Raw genomic sequence first — 6,000 nt, 5'->3', positions numbered from 1 at the left:
CAGTCAAGCATGTGAAGTGAAATATGTGTGCACTGTATTAGGAAAAGGGGGGAAATACCCTTGTATGGCATTTATTGTAACTAAAATAATAGGCAGCTTGCTTACAGACTGGTCGACTTCTAAGCTGTCAAGCAGAATACTAGATGTTTTTCTACAGTAGAAGAAATCTCCAAATCTGGGCCTAATCTACACCAAGCAGGATATAGCACTATGAAAGCGGCATATAAAAGGCAGGAGCCACACTACTGCTTTATAGCGGTATCGAAGTGCACTACCATACTGCTATATTCTGCTTGGTCTGGCTCCTGCCTTTTATATACTGCTTTACTGCCTCAATAGTGCAATGTCCTGCTTGGTGTGGATTGGGCCTACGACTTCTTGAAGCTTGCTTCTACTGTCTCCAATGTTGTGCTTTAAGGAGAGAGGTGTTCCACCTCAGACAAGCCAGTTAGGGGCTAAGTTCAGGGGACATTTTGGGAATTTCTAGTATTTTTGGTTCTTCCCCCTTTTGACATTGGGCTTGGCCATCTCCCAAATGTGGCCCCCAAGAGCTTTTCTGAAATTGAATTTGAAAATGGGCATGGCCAGGGAAAAGGTGTGTGGCCATCTGGGGAACCCCATAGGACCGGATTTGCTCCCCAAATTCGAGTTCCTTGCCCTTGCACCAATCTAATCCAACTCTGTCTCTGTTCAGCCACATGGAAATCACACTAACCTTTGTTTTTTGCAGGGGTGTCCACATGGAAAAAAATATCTCGTTAAAAGAGAGATTTTGAAAAGCTATTTGGCCTTATTTCTTCAGCAAGTCTGGCTACTCCATCAGTTCAGTTTTGGTTCTTACAGTACCAGCTCCTGCTGCAATAATCTGATAATTCTACTTGGACTGTGCATTTGTGAATAAGCAGACTTCTTAATAATTCCCTTTCTAATGTAAAGTAGTCCAAAACTACCCTGTTGTTTTCAGAGGCACTCTCTTTATTGTTATTTACATCCCCACCCCCCCCCACCCCAAGGTTGAGCCCTGTTACTAAATCTGCTGGACTGACGAAACTTGGCTCAAAATTATTGCTAAATCATGAAACTCCCTGGATACTAGGGGTGTGCACGGACCTCCTGCTCCGCTTCTCTTCCAGATCCACGATTTGCGGATCGGCCCACTCCGCCCCACCCCCACTCTGCCTATGTCCGCTCCGCTCCGCTCGGAGCTCCGGATCCGGATTGGAGCTCCGTTTTTTTCCCCCCATAGGCTTGCATTAAGCTAAAAAAGTATACAACTTTTTTTCTGTGAAAGTTAGAAACCTCAAGTTTGGCACCATGACACCTCATGGGGGTATACACACGCATGCCAAGACTCAAGGCAATCCCATCATCCCCTGATTTTTGGGGAATTTATGAAAATTGGGCACCCCATTCACACCCCTTTCCATAGCTCCGTCAATTTGCACGTTAAAAATCTCAGACTTGCCACCATGATAGCTTGTCCAGGGATACATACGCATGCCCAGACTCAAGGCAGTCCCATCATCCCCTGATTTTTGGGGAATTTATGAAAATCCAACACCCCATTCACACTCCTTTCCATAGCTCTGTCAATTTGCACGTTAAAAATCTCAAACTCGCCACCATGAAAGCTTATCCAGGGATACACGCACGCCAAGACTCAAGGCAGTCCCATCATCCCCTGATTTTTGGCGGGGCTTAAACCTGCAGACATCTCAATGGAGCCATTTCAAAGGAAATCCCAACATGCCATGAATTGGAGAGTAGAGATAAACCTATGAAATCTTCTTCCACACTTGAAAAATGGATTTGGAACTTCCAAAAGTCTAACTTGAGCGCAGGAAGGACTTCTCCCCTGAGTCAAAGCCAGACACACACAACATCCCTGCGAGGCGGGCAGGAGAGGAGGGAGGGAAGGCAGGCAGGCAGCTGACATTTCTGGGGGCATAAGGAAGTGAGCCAAGGATAAGCCAGTAATGCATATAACATGGAATAAATAAATAAATAAATAAACAAAGGAGGGGTGGAATTAAAAGCAGCAGTGTTGCTAAATAAACAACAAGAAGAACTTTTTTAAAAAGGCTATATCTGTCTTTTACCAGTAATAGGGGGACATGCCCGGGGGAGGGGGAAGCAGCTGCCAATTTGACTGGTCCTAGTGACCAGTCTTTTAAGAAGCAACGCTGTCAGTTTATTTATTTATTTATTACATTTTTATACCGCCCAATAGCCAAAGCTCTCTGGGCGGTTCACAAAAATTAAAACCACAAAAAAAAAAAAAAAAAAAAAACAGGAAAGACATTGCTCCACTACTAAGAAGTAAACGCTCACTTCAACTCATGATAGGCATTGCTCCACCGGGTTACTCTCTTTGGAGGGCTGTGATAGCCCCCCAAGTACAGGAGAGAGTGGGGGCACGTCCACATGGCATGCCCTAGGGGAGCTCATCCCCTTGCACCACATCTTTTCAGTTTTTCCCCAAAGTTAGGGTGGGTAGCAGTGCTCTCTTATTATTGGCTTAGTATATGATTTCAGTTTGTGTTTGTGCATTTGGTGGGGCTACTGTTTTAAAAAACACTGGGAAAAGTCCGTTCAGACTAAGAAAGAGAAGTTTCCCAGAATCCAAAGTTACCCGTTTTGCCTATCCCCTCCTCCAACTTTGGGATCATGTGATCATGACCGGGAGTTGACTCTGCCCCTCAGCCCTTCGAAAAAGGTATTTCCTGCCGTTTTTTAAAAAAATTCTAGCATGCGACCCGCACCACGCAGAGAGCTGAGAGTTGTCTCAAAATGACCCCCATCCACGACTCTCTGAGCATAAGAATTTTCAGAACGTTAGCTTCAAAAACAACACAGTTATCCCCCTTTCTTTTCCATAATGCAATCCTATGGGCAAAATGTTTCAAGATGGCGATCGGACTGGACCGCGGAAACCGGAGCGCTCCGAAAATGGGCGCTTCTCTTTGCCTTGCTTCTAGGGGTCCGTGGTCTGCTTCTACTCCGCCTCTGGGAAAGGCGGAGCAGGCCAATTCGCTCCTGCTTCTGCGCTTCTAATCGGAGCGGAGCACATGCCTAGTATGAAAGGCAAAACTGAAGTACTTTGGCCACATAATGAGAAGACAGGATACCCTGGAGAAGAGGCTGATGCTAGGGAAAGTGGAAGGCAAAAGGAAGAGGGGCCGACCAAGGGCAAGATGGATGGATGATATTCTGGAGGTGACAGACTTGACCTTGGGGGAGCTAGGGGTGGGCTGGTCCATGAAGTCACGAAGAGTCGGAAGCGACTGAACAAATAAACAACAACATGGGTATGAATGGTCCATTCACACCTGTAATGTGTGTGTATTAGGGGATAGGCGACCACTGGGTACTCACAGACCACACAAGCCCTTGCCAAACTGGTCCAACAAGTGTCTGTAGCACAGGAAGCAGGGTCTGGGAGGTTGAGAGGGGCAGGGGTGCTTTGGCACAAGTTGCCATTGGAGATCTGCCATGGACTATCACTGTAGGTGAAAAAAAAAAATTATTTTACCTTGGCCTTCTCTTGATATGGCTGTTGCTGTTATTGCTTTTGTTGTTTCTGCTGATTTTATTATTGGCTTTTATTGTTGTTTTTATTGCTATTTTACTGTGTTGTATGTTTTTATCGCCTTACATATTTTAACAGTTTTTATGTATTTTATAAAATACATAACTTCTACTCTGAAAGGTGGCCAAGACATATTTCAAAAGAATTAAATGCGTGCCACCCTAAGGTCCTGCTCTGATCCTGGATAAACTTTCAATTCCCACTTTTCAGTCTTTTTTTTTAAAAAAAGCAGGTTCTTATTCCCAATACAAAGTTACTTTTTGTACCCATGGCATTATAACTCTTACAATAGGTGCAGCTGTATTCTGGCACCTTATCTTGCCGGACAATGTCCAAAGAGTTAAAACATCATTCTCAGCATGAGCTGAACTGGGCATGTTTAGACTGAGAACTGGGCATGTTAGGCTAGAGATCATCCCAGAGTGCAGGACACAGAATAACGGGCTCAAGTTGCAGGAGGCCAGATTCTAGCTGGACATCAGGAAGAACTTGATGTCTGACTGTTAGAGCAGTACGACAATGGAATCAGTTATCTAGGGAGGTTGTGGGCTCTCCCACGCTAGAGGCATTCAAGAGGCAGCTGGACAGCCATCTGTCGGGGGATGCTTTAAGGTGGATTCCTGCATTGAGCAGGGGGTTGGACTCAGTGGCCTTGTACACCCCTTCCAATTCTACTATTCTATGATTCTATGAACTTATCTACCATAAATGGCTCTTGTAGTAGCATAGCACTGGGTGGTTTGTTTGTTCTTTAAAGTTACATGTTGTCCTTAAGTTTATCTTTAACCAGGCCATTAATAATTATCAACAAATTGGGGATGAAGAATAGGATTTATCTTTCTGTTAATACACTATCTTGACCCACACTCACATTGATAGTGTTGTTGCTGAATCATTTTGCTATATCATTCCACGTTTAACTGCCTCAAGGTCAGGAAGAAGATACAATAATGAGAAAGTAGAATGAACAACAGCTAATAGAAGTAGCGTTTTATGAAAATCTGCAATGGCAATTCCACAAAGAGTAAGATAGCAACAGAATGCAGTTTTTAAACTGAACACTCCTTGACAGATTCAATAATCAGGGGAAAGCCTTAATTGATGACACTTCATTAGCATAATGAGTTGAAGCTGGGAAAAGAGAGTCCCTTATTAATTAATCAAGCAAAGCACGGACTGTTTCAGTCTCCTACACTCTGCCATTTTCTATTAATCAAGAGAATGTGTATAAAACTCATTTGAATTCACTGTGTGTCGAATATCAGTCTGGGGGAAAATTGTTGGCAATGAGGTATGCTCAACTGAACCCACTTACGTAGAAACCGCGCACGTCAGCCGTTCACATCTAGGAGCCTAAATTACCGTCACACAGGGCATCGTGATAATATTTCAAAAAGTCTTGCTTTCAGTAGCTCTCGGAAGGCAAACAGAAATGGCTTCACTTCCATCTTCAAATCTGTTACCTTGCTGCAGGTGCTTTCTCATATCAGATCGGACAGAGTGCAATAGGGGAATTGGGAAGCCGTCCACCACTTGCTGTCAGAATAACCTTTTAATGGCAATCGCGGCACGTGTGACATTGTTTTTGCTAAGAGTCATGTTGCTGGTTAAAATTCAGGTTTTGGCATGAATAAGGCAAGAGAAGAATCAGCATCGAGTCTTTGCTTTTAAAGATGAACTGTAGGTCTAAGTTGGTGATGGAAACATCTTCTTGGAATGATCCTGTATGTAATTCAGTGAAAACCTTTACCCAGTGACATAGTTTGTTTCTCACATATTAAAGATGGATGTTTGGTCAGCCTTTTCTTTAAACTGTCAAAGGAAGGAGACTCCACAACTTCCCTAGACAGCCCATTTCGAGTATTTAATACCTAAGCGTATTTAGGAAGTCTTCAGTTATTCTAAAGAAACAGACAGGTGAGGAAGCACAACTGGGTTGTGCTTTCTCTTCCTAAGTTTTCCCTAAGGCTTGTTTAGAATAGCTGATGCTGAGGCTACAAATGTCTCCTACATCTCCCACTACCCTCAGAGAGAGATGCCTGAATAATGTCAAGTAAACAAAGCCAAAGGAAATTGAGACAAAGGATGCACTTCCCAGTGGGAGAAGATGGATAGGCTTTTCATAATTTTGTAATCTTAATTATGACCATTTTAAGAGCGTTGAAGATTACTTGTGCAATTGTGTCACTGGGGCCATAGCTAGACCTAAGGTTTATCCCAGGATTGTCCTGGGGTCAAACCTGTTCATCTAAGTGCCACACAGGGCATCCAGCGCTCAGGCAGGGACGAACCCAGGATGATCCTGGGATAATCCTTAGGTCTAGCTATGACCTGGGTCAACTTGGGGCCAAGGTGACCATTTAGCTGACAGGCATAGATCTCATTTCACAAAGCTAGGAGTATTCCCAACA

The sequence above is a fragment of the Elgaria multicarinata genome, chromosome 2 (assembly GCF_023053635.1).
Source record: "Elgaria multicarinata webbii isolate HBS135686 ecotype San Diego chromosome 2, rElgMul1.1.pri, whole genome shotgun sequence".
Lineage (NCBI taxonomy): Eukaryota > Metazoa > Chordata > Lepidosauria > Squamata > Anguidae > Elgaria > Elgaria multicarinata.
This window is presented reverse-complemented; position numbering follows the sequence as displayed.